Source organism: Arvicanthis niloticus, chromosome 16, assembly GCF_011762505.2.
Source record: "Arvicanthis niloticus isolate mArvNil1 chromosome 16, mArvNil1.pat.X, whole genome shotgun sequence".
In the NCBI taxonomy this organism is placed as follows: Eukaryota; Metazoa; Chordata; class Mammalia; order Rodentia; family Muridae; genus Arvicanthis; species Arvicanthis niloticus.
Window position 1 is genome coordinate 69,629,663 of NC_047673.1, and position 11,073 is coordinate 69,640,735.

Here is an 11,073-nt window from a genome sequence, read left to right on the forward strand (position 1 = left end):
GATGTGCCTCTTTATTTGTTCTTTCAAATAGTAGGAACACACGGAAACATCTTATGGTAGTTTGAATAGGAATGGTCCCCACAGACTCATGTTTGAATGCTTGGCTCATAGGAGATGTGGCCTTGGAGTATGGGTAGCCTTGTTGGAGAAAGTGTGTTACTGTGGGTGCAGGCTTTGAGGTCTCCTATGCTCAAGCTAGGCTTAGTGTGGCAGTCTCCTTCAGCTGCCTAAGGATCAAGATGTAGAATTCTCAGCTCCTTCTCTAGAACCATGTCTGTCTGCACGCTGGCATGCTTCCTGCCATGATGATAATGGACTAAACTTCTGAAACTGTAAGTCAAAACCAATTAAATGTTTTTCTTTGTAAGATCTGTTGTGGTCATGGTGTCTCTTCACAGCAATATAAATTCCAACTAAAACACATGTCCTGCTACAAAGTCAGACTTGTCAATTAGGAAAGTCCTGTCATGCCAGGTGGTGGTGGCACACACTTTTAATCCCAGCACTCAGGATGCAGAGGCAGGTGAATCTCTGAGTTTGATGCCAGCATGAACTACTGAGTGAGTTACAAGACAGCCAGGGTTACACAGAGAAGTCCTGGCTCAAAAAACCAAAACCAAACGAACCAACCAACCAACCAAACTCAAAACAAAGCAAAAGAGACAGAGACAGACAGACAGACAGACAGACAGACAGACAGACAGACACACACAGAGAGAGAGAGAGAGAGAGAGAGAGAGAGAGAACAGAGAGAGAGAGAGAGAGAGAGAGAGAGAGAGAGAAGAGAGAGAGAGAGAGAGAGAGAGAGAGAGAGAGAGAGAGAGAGAGACCCATCGAGCTTTTACATATTGACCTGGCCACAAATTTTTGTATAAAACCTGTAAACAAGGGGCTGGAGAGACAGCTCAGCAGTTAAGAGCACTGACTGCTCTTCCACAGGTTCTGAGTTCAATTCACAGCAACCACATGGTGACTCACAGCCATCTGAAATGGGATCTGATGCCTTCTTCTGGTGTGTCTGAAGAGAGTGACAGTGTAGTAACATACATAAAATGAATAAATAAATCTTTTTAAAAAAAACTCAATAGACATTGCCACCCTTTATTGCACATTGCTAATAATGTAAGTATCTTGCCTTCATTCTCCAATCTCAATATAACAACTGTGATAGCTCATGGACGACCATACCTGGGCTTCATTCTGTAGTGTATTAAAAGTTCTAACTTGAGAAGGCAATCAACTTTGTCAGCTTCTGGGGTTCAGTCCTATTTTATTACCAATAACTACAATGGCTTGTCGTGTAGAAATATTGTGAGGGAAAGAAATCCTGTGTGCCCTTTAAACTTTTGACAAAGAATAAATTATATGGAGCAAACCATCATGAAGATCGTATAGCATGGATACTGTTACATTTTTATTGCAAGGCAATCATCTTTTAAGATTACTTCTTATGGGCTGGGAATGATTCTCAGGGGAGTACCTGTTCAGTATTCAGGAAAGCCCTGGGATTGATCTCCAGCATTGCATGAACCTGGTAGGACAGATCTCTAATCCCAGCACTGAGAAGTAGAGGCAGGAGAGACATAAATTCAAGGTCATCCTCAGCTACATAATGAGTTTGAGGCCAGCCTGGGCTCTATATGATTGTTTCTTATTTCTAACACAAGACATGTATTTTATAGTAACAAGTTCAGGCACACATGACGTTGGTAGAACCAAAACAGAAGTATTAAATTGTTGAGTGATGCCCATGATGAATCGGTATTAAATATATTTAAATGACTTCTGAATGTACCAGATCTTAGAAATCACCAGTCTGAGAGGAAGCTGCTCTGCTTATTAAGCATGATTCTCCACTGAGCTATATCCCTGTGGTTTTATTTAAAAGGCAGAAGCCCCAGCAATAACTCCTTGGTAAAGGAATGAGGTACATCGGATTATTTCAGTGGGTTCAGTCCCAGGGATCCAACACAGGACTCCTCACACCTCTGGCAAACACAGGACTCCTCACGCTCTGTTGAATGCAAACATCCCACCACTGATCCACATTCTTGCTTTCCCTTCGCCTTCGGTTTTGAGACAGAAGCTCACGAAGCTGCCCCGGCTGGCTTGGACTTGCAGAGTCCCTGCCTTAGCCTCCCAAACAGCTGGGAATGGAGACCTGTGTCACCAGACTCAGTTTATGTTTTGAGATTTTAGAAGTCTATCCGTATACACTAGTCTAAAGATGATTGTATTGAAAGGAACAAATTCAAATGAAATAAACATCAATCTTTCATGTTTTGAAATAACATGTGCATATATATTTATGGGGAACTGCCACTCACTAATCTTGTCACTTCAGTTGAATCTTAAGATTCCTCAAATCTCATGGGATTTTTTTTTTTTTATGTATAAAAATGCAGTGACTGGGCTGGATGTTTCTTGTATTTCTTTTTAAAGTTAGCATTCTGCAGTTTTGGAAGCGAAAGGAAGTCATATGATTCAAGAAGGCGTCTTTTGGCTATCAGTTGGTTGTGGTCACTAGAATTTTAGTGTTGAAGCCGTGCCATGACTATTTAGGTCCTGGAGACACTGAAGAAAATAAGGAATCCATGGCTCACTTCACTGGGAATGAGCATATCGAGACAGGAGACTCGAAGTCTTAAGACAGAAATACGGGTCAGGATTGTGGATTAGAGAGAGCAGAGTTTGGAGGGAGACTGGTACAGCCCATCATCCAGCACAACAGAGGGTGACACTATTCACTCTGTTTTTTAAGGACACATGGAAATTTTTAAAAAGCAATTTGTTCAGCTTTGTGCAATGAATGAGTTTAAGAATCAGACTTAAAACGCTTGGGGTTTAGGAGCCGTAGAGCCGTATGAGGATCCCAGAGAACTGATCGGAAGTGTGGAAGGCCAGTGTCAGCAGCTTACTTTCCTATCAATGTGAAAAGTAGCTTCAAAGGTGGTGACTACGTGGGAGCATTCTAGCATTACTATTTATAAAAGAGGCCATCGGAAGGCCAACGCCAACTCACTCTCAATTGCTGTTGAAAACTAAGCAACCAGCTCACAAACACAAATGCAATGCGGAACGGTTCAATTTCTGAACAGTTTGTGTGAGCATGCTCAAAAATGACAGATGGACTTGGGGAAAAGTCAGAGAAAGGCAATGAAGAGTTTGTGCAAAAGGGAGCGTGTGTTTTAAGCCTGAACTCTCTGGTTTAGAAGGGATTAACCAAACTCAACAGAAGGAGAGCCAAAGGAAATACGCACTTCGTCTATGGAAAAAGTCGAAAAGACTTAAATTTCTTAGATGGTGGTGGGGAGCTAGCGGACAATTTGATCCTTGGGAGGGCCAGTTCTCGCAGACTCAGCTGATAATATAAAACAGTCTTTGCCGCTCGGGTGAGCTTGTTGGCATAATTAACAACAGACAAAAGACACACACCCTCTGGCAACTTTGGGCTTACCATCCAGAGCATCTGATGTCTGATATATTTAATAAAAGAGAAAAGCTTGATATTGCGTCTCTGCTGAGCAGAAACATTCCAAGAATGCACCCAGAGAAAATAAATACATAAATGACTGTAGCAGAGAAACGAACGCAAATGCGGAGCTAGAGAGATACTGGAGAGAAAGAGCAAAGCTGGGGCTGTGGGCGAGCGTGGGTGTAGGTGCGCATGCGCATCCAGCATGCGTGAGCCCTGAGTTCAGCCCCTAGGCACCACAAAAGCAAAAACAAAAAATTGGATGAGTTTCATAAGCTAAACATTTTCAGTGCCTGGAAATGTATTATATGTTGACATCAATTTGGAAGCTCATGCACCCATTACCCTGTACTTTAACCAAGAGTTGTATTTTAACCTTAAAATATTGCATGAAACTGGGTGGGGTGGCCCATGCATATAATTCCAAGATTTGAGGGGTGGAGGTGGGAGGATCAGAAGTTCAAGGCCAGCCTGGGCAACATGTGATCCTGTCTTTAAAAAAATTATCCGGCTGGATTGATGCCTCAGTGGTTAAGAGCACTAACTGCACTTCCAGAGGTCCTGAGTTCAATTCCCAGCAACCATGTGGTGGCTCACAACCATCTGTAATGGGATCTGATGCTCTCTTCTGGTGTGTCTAAAGACAGTGACAGTGTACTCATGTACATAAAATAAGTAAATCTTTAAAAAATTATTATTTTGATCCAAATAGACATACCTAGTTGTCATGTTTAAAAATTGATTCACATACTAGTCATGGCCATAGAAACTATTTCAATAAACCCTGGCATTCGTGCATGACAAAGAAGGCTAGAGGAAAGGATGAGGATACAGAGCTAGGAGATGTGACTGAGGGAGGTGGCCGCAGCACATTGGATGGTTAGTATAGTCACGTGACAACAGCAGAGGCTCCGTAGGCCTAATTCTGCACTTCCTATAACTTACCTAGTATCACCGTATGGCTGTATACCCTCTCAATCATAGTTTCATATTTTCCATATTCTTTTTCTGTTTTGTGTTTTGTTTGTTTTGAAGCAGGGTCATGCTATGTCGCCCAGGCTAGTTTCAAACTTTCTTTCTTTCTTTTTTTTTTTTTTTTTTGATTTTATTTATTTATTTTACATATATGAGTACACTGTAGTTGTCTTCAGGCAAGCCAGAAGAGGGTGTCAGATCTAATTGCAGATGGTTGTGAGCCATCATGTGGTTGCTGGGAATTGAACTCAGGACCTCTGGAAGAGCAGTCAGTGCTCTTAACCACTGAGCCATCTCTCCAGCCCCAGTTTCAAACTTTCAATCTTACCTCCCCCTCCACTGGCATGCACCACACTCAGCCCTATGGGATGTATTCTCTATGCTATGGCATTTAGGGGTCAGGTGTTGTGGGCCTAAGCATCATCCTTCCCAAGTTAACTAAATCCTACAGAGATGAAACACATCTGTCAGCATACCTTTGATGAGACAACCAACCAATTCATCCAGCATTTCTTATTCCATTTTCTTAAAGATTTATTTATTATATATGTATATGTATATGTATATGAGAAGAGGGCATCAGATCCTGTTACAGATGGTTGTGAGCTACCATGTGGTTGATGGGAATTGAACTCATGATCTCTGGAAGAACAGTCGGTGCTCTTAACTGCTGAGCCGTCTCTCTAGCCCCCTCTTATTCCATTTTCATCAGACACCTACACTTGGGGACACTATTTCCAGCTAGCTACCAAGCAGGTGTGAGCCACCCCTATAGCCCAGATGCCACCGGTATTGTTCAAACTCTCTAAGCATACGTTTACAGAGCTTACTTACCTGCCCTCCTCCATTCATTGCTGCCTAAACCATGATAGAACCCACAGCCTTTCTCTCCCTGTCTGCTTCCATTGCTTCACAGTTTCCCATGGTGACTTTGTGTTATGCCATGCCTCTTGCTTCTGGAAACTCTGTGTATACTAACTCCCTCCTTTGTGACAGTTCTTCTCACGGGTCTCTGTTTCACTGTACCTGCTCAATACGAGCTCTGGGCATAGTTTCAGAAGAATAATATTCTAAGTGTGCAGCATGTCTCAGCTATCTATATATACTGTTCTGATTGAACATCCTCCTTGAGGTTGCCCATCATTCTATTATCACATGGTGGTCTCTGGGCTCCCTTATCCTTGCTATAATGTCTCCACTAAGCACTTTCAAGATGCTGTGGCTAAGACATTGTAGTGGTTGGTTTTAAATGGCTCATCAAATTTTTCTTCTCTTTTGGCAAATAAGAGGTTTCCTCTGCCCTCAAATTCCTTTGTTTAGTGCTATGCCCCTGTCTACCCCCTGCCCCCAGTGTGCATGGAATACAGCTGGGCCGATCAGTTTCCATGAAATTTGGTTCTTGTATTATATGAGAGAAGGACTAGAAAATGATGGGGTTGATTTATTCTGCCATTGGTACCTGGAAGAAGACTATTCTGCCATTACTCTGCTGACTTTACGTTGTCTCACAAAGTAGTAAAGTGCTAGGTTAAAGTTAGTCTCTGTTGCTTGCAGGCCCAGAGCCTCAACAGATACTCATAAATGGATAGAGACCCCTTCATGCAAACTTGACCATTAAAGCAAATTCCACAGGGGTTCCTGAGGGTTGCAGGTGGTGACCAAAGGCTTAAGAATAAAAACATTTTAAATGAAGTTGTAAAATAAGTGGTGCACACTCCCAGCATTCCAGTCTTCTCTGTGCATCTCTTTTACCCAATGCATTCTTCAGTAAACACACGCTGAAGAACAAACTGTGGACTGATATGCAGAGATACAATCAGTCAACATGGTATTGTGCTGAAGTACTTGGTGTTTAAGAATGGCCCTGCTGTGGATGCATGAGGCTCTGCATTTACTGCCCACTACAAAGGAAAGATATATAACAAACAGACAGATGGACAGACAGGCAGGTTCACTGAGAGACATACGCAGAGACAGATAGACAGACAGATATACACACACACACACACACACACACAGAGAGAGAGAGAGAGAGAGAGAGAGAGAGAGAGAGAGAGAGAGAGAGAAAGAGAACACCTTAGAAACCCAGAGAAACAAGAGAGGCTTCGCTTCTATTTTTTCTTATCATAGTTCAGACCCACCCAGCCAGCCACCTTCACTTCTAGGGTCACACAGCCAGCAGCTAGCTCTTCCAACGAGCTCACCACCCATCTGCACTGCCCCCTCTTTATTTTGTGATTAATCTGAGAAATGTTTGCACCATGATCTGAGAAGCCCGAGGTACACAGGGTTACACAGGGTTAACTTTTGGAACATAGTTTCTTTTGCATCGGTCCTTTTGTATCTCTTGTCTCGGTCATGTCTAGTAGACAGAACCACTCCAGTAGAGAGTGAGAAGATGTGAGACTCCAGGCCAGGCTTGCTTTTTTGCCTACTTTGGTTCGGGACTATCAGGCTGAACTTGAGTTCTTTGCTCCGAGTTGGTGCCCAAGCTCCAGATAATGGTATAGTATCTTGCTGCATCTCTTGGGAACCTCATGGATAAGTATAGAATTTGGGTAGTGCTGCATTTCTGGGCAATTCCATTTTAACATGTTAGTCAGTAGTTACTCATTTAGCTACATCCATTAGTTACAGTTATCATACATTGTGATTGGGTTGTATTCACATCCTACCGGTTATCATTTGGGTGGGGACAGGCTCAATGTCATGCTTAACATAAGCTGAATGCAGTTTGTGCCGTATGTGGTGGGTTCAACAATGTTAGAAATTTTCAGGCCTTTTTATATCCAAGCGCTTTATACTACATTTTCTTCCATTCAGAGATAAAGTCCGTTTCATAGCTCCATGAATCTAAGCTGGATGTGTGATTTGGCTTTGGTCAGTGTAGCACGGTAAAAGTGAGGGCATATCAAATCCAACTGTGGGCTTTTAGAGGTCTTACACATTCCTACCTACTCTTCTGGGATCCCCAAAATTTGCCATTCGAGAGAGTTCAAACTGTCCTGCTAGAAAACAAGCCCAGGTGAATGGGATCTGAGTCGTCTCATTTGTTCCAGCGAGGCTCCAGATCGGCTGAACCAGTTTGTGGCTGACCACTGTTGCATGAAAGAGCCCAGCAGAAGAACTGCTATCAGAAAAGAGTCTAAGTTGCTGACTTGTTGACCCTTAGCTATAAACAGCCATCATGCTCCCATGATAATGTCTTAGTTGATGCTGGACTGCATAGGTGACAGCGGTCCTACTAAGTTCTATCGCCTACTGACATTGTGGGCATCGTGGTTTGTGCACGTGCACTCTACAATGTTTATACAATGAGCTCATCTGGTGACACATCTGTGAATGTAGCCATCTCATTAAGCAATGCCTGGGAATAAATACCAGTTCAGGCCACCTGACTTTCAAGTGGCCTGTCATGCAATAGCTAACTGGCATTGTCAGTTATTATTCAGGAAAATTACTGCTTTAATGATTAAGACAGTCCAATTAAACATTAAGACATTTACCAAGTGGGATGTCCAAGTGGAAGCTTTATGATCCCCATACTGGGCCTGTGAGAGACTTTTCAATTCTCTACAATTCTCAAATTCTGCGCTGTGATTGGTTTTGTTCTGTCATTCCAAATATAGAAAAACGTGTTATTTTCTTATGTACAGAAAGAAAAATTTGCACATTAGTATAAAAATACTCCTAAGTTACTAAAGAATCCACTGAGTTTCTTGGACTCAGGAAGCCAACTAGCATCTAGGTGTGGTAGTGCGTGCCTGCTGTCCCAGCACTCAGGGAGCCAAGTGGCAGGATTACTTGATGTCAGGAGTTTGAGGCCAGCCAGGGCAACAGAATAAGACTATATTTAAAAACAAAAACCACACATATATACATATATATGCATGTATATATTAAATAATTTGTTAGGTCAGCTTACATGTGAATAGTAGCAACAACTGAATCTCCTGAGCTTTGGAGAACCTGATAGTTGCTCAGTCCTAGAGGCTGGAGCCTCAGCACTTGGGATAAGCCCACAGTGGCTGTCTGAGGCTTGGAAGACTGAGAATCGGGTAGTTACTTTGTCCACAAGGCTGGGTGACTCAGCAGTCACAATTTAGAGCCCCAAATCTGGAAGGCCCCTAGAGAGTGGTGTTCATTAGTCCAGGATGAAAGCCTAGAAATGCTGTTTCTGACACTAATGAAGGAATCATCCCCATCACCACCCCGAGCAGCAACAAGGCAATCAGCTCCAAGACAAGCGGGCAAGCCTAGCAAGCAAAAGGCCAGTGATGTTCCTTCTGCCATCTCCCCCCCCACACCCCTTTCCCCCTCCCCATTTTCACCAGGAACTGCTACCAGAAGGTGCCACCTGCCATCAGGTGCGTCTTCCCACATCAATTAAGGCAATTGGGATGGTCTCTTAGGCGAGGGTCCCTACTCGGGTGATTCTAATTTGTGACAAGTTGACTTTAAAACCAACCTTAAGAGGTGGGCTAATGAGTTTTCCAGTTCAGAAACTTCTGGCACTTGCTGTTCTGAATCCTGCTTACGCATTTTTCTTTTATTGAACGGTCTGTGCCAGGGACCTCGTGCACAGGGTTGATTGGAAGTGGGATGCTGTGGCGGGGGCGGGGAGGGGGTGCTCAGGACCTCTCACGGTGGTCCCCTTTTATGACTTGACTCTGTTCTGGCCAACAGAGATGTTAAGTTAAGGACACTTCTCTTTGTTCCACCACAGTGGGCTTTAGTATCAGACACAATGGGCTCTAGTTCCAGCTCTGTCTCTTTCTTTCTTCTCCTGTTTCCATAACTGTGAGTCATAATCCTGCCTCCATCCTAGGTGTTTTGTGGGAATCAGAAAAAAAAAAAAGTGTATGAGAAAATACCCAGGGCAGACTCCCTACTGAACAGGCATCAGTGACCCATTTTTCACTGCCCTTGTGGAAAGTCCCTAGTAAACCCTTCCTTTACCCATCTGCCCTCACCGGTTGCCAGCCAGCAAACACATTCCTGGCATTCTCTTCCTCCGGTGCCTGTCTCCTGTAGGTAGCTAGCTCATTCAATTCAATGAGTACACTAGGAAATAGTAACACTGTGTTGTTGGTCCCCAGCTTAATGTATCCAACAGTCCAACAGGAACTTCCTTAAGAGTATATATTTCTTCTAAGAAATTAACACCGATCACACAGTAACTATTTTTAATCCATTCCCACTCAGTGTTATGAGAAGTTAAGGTGAAAGAAGGTAAGGAGAGAGAGAGAGAGAGAGAGAGAGAGAGAGAGGTGACTATGTCTCTAATTCCAGTACATTGTGAGTTTGAGCCCAGCATAGGCTGTAAAACAGAGAAAGGGAGAGGGAGAAGGAGGGAGGGAGGGAGGGAGAAAGTAAGAGAAGAAAGAGAGGGGACTGAGAGAAAGAGAAGAGGAGGAAGTGGATAAAGAGGAAGAGGAGGAAGAAGAAGAGGAGGAGGAAGAAGAAGAGGAGGAGGAAGAAGGAGACTAGAAAAGAAAATAGAGTATGGAAGTGAAAGAAGATGTCTGCACAGACTGAAGTGATCCAGGGAGAATGAGAAGCTGGAGAGAACATAAAAAATGGGGATGATTTGATGCTCAGCCTCCACAGAAACTGGAAACATCTAGCACACTCTCTGGTCCATAGTCCGTGCTCAGTATCTGTTTGCTGAATGACACGATGGTGAATAGTTGTGTAAAGCATCACAATCATGGCACCCAACTGCCAGCTTATGTTCCTCGAAGAGGGTGTTATGCCTTCCCTAGCTCTTCTACTGACTTTTCCTTACAGGGCTAACTTGCTTGTAAACCGTGGTTCTTGGCTCTACAGCAGTTCTTTATTATCTAACCTTCTGGGGTTCCACTGTGGAAAGGCTCAGCAGTAGCCATCCCGGGGAGAAAGCACCTTAGCTCCAGTGGCCAGTACACTAGCAGGCAGGGCAACCAAGGTTTCTATTGAACAGGTTGAGTACAGCCTGTGAAATACACTCCAGGACTTGACTGTACCCAGAGTAATGGCCAGACTGTGGCATGTTTGGGGCATCATGATAGGTCAGCAAGGGAGACAGTTTTAGACTGGGTTTTAGACTGACAGATACCAGCAGTGATGACCTTCAGGTATTATTCCGTAGAGGACCTATGCTAGGGTTAGATTAATCATATGCTTCACAGTGGGAAATCTGACCAATAGGTAGCAAGAGGTCTTTATTTATTTGTGTGTGTGTTTACATGTTTATGTGTGTGCATATATTAATGCAGGTATGACTCTCAAAAGTGGCTCCACTCAGTTCTGTCATCAGACATGGGCCTTCAAACATTAAATTACCCTCAGGAGACCTAGGCTAAACAGGCTTGGTTTGATCATCTCTGTTATCCGTACTATTGTCTTCTCTTGATTCTTTCCCCTCTGCTTGGTGTCTACTGCATGAATGTTGCTTTATTCTTTTCTTTGTTGGAAAAATTCACTCTTCTTTGTTTCTCGAGTGCTTTTCAGGTTACCAAAGGTAACTCTCACTCATTTCTCAAGGGAGCTCTTCCATTGATTTCTGTTACCATTTCCTCTTCCAAACTAAAAGGACACTGACAATATTGGTGAATCTTGGTTTACAGTTTGCAAGTAAAGTA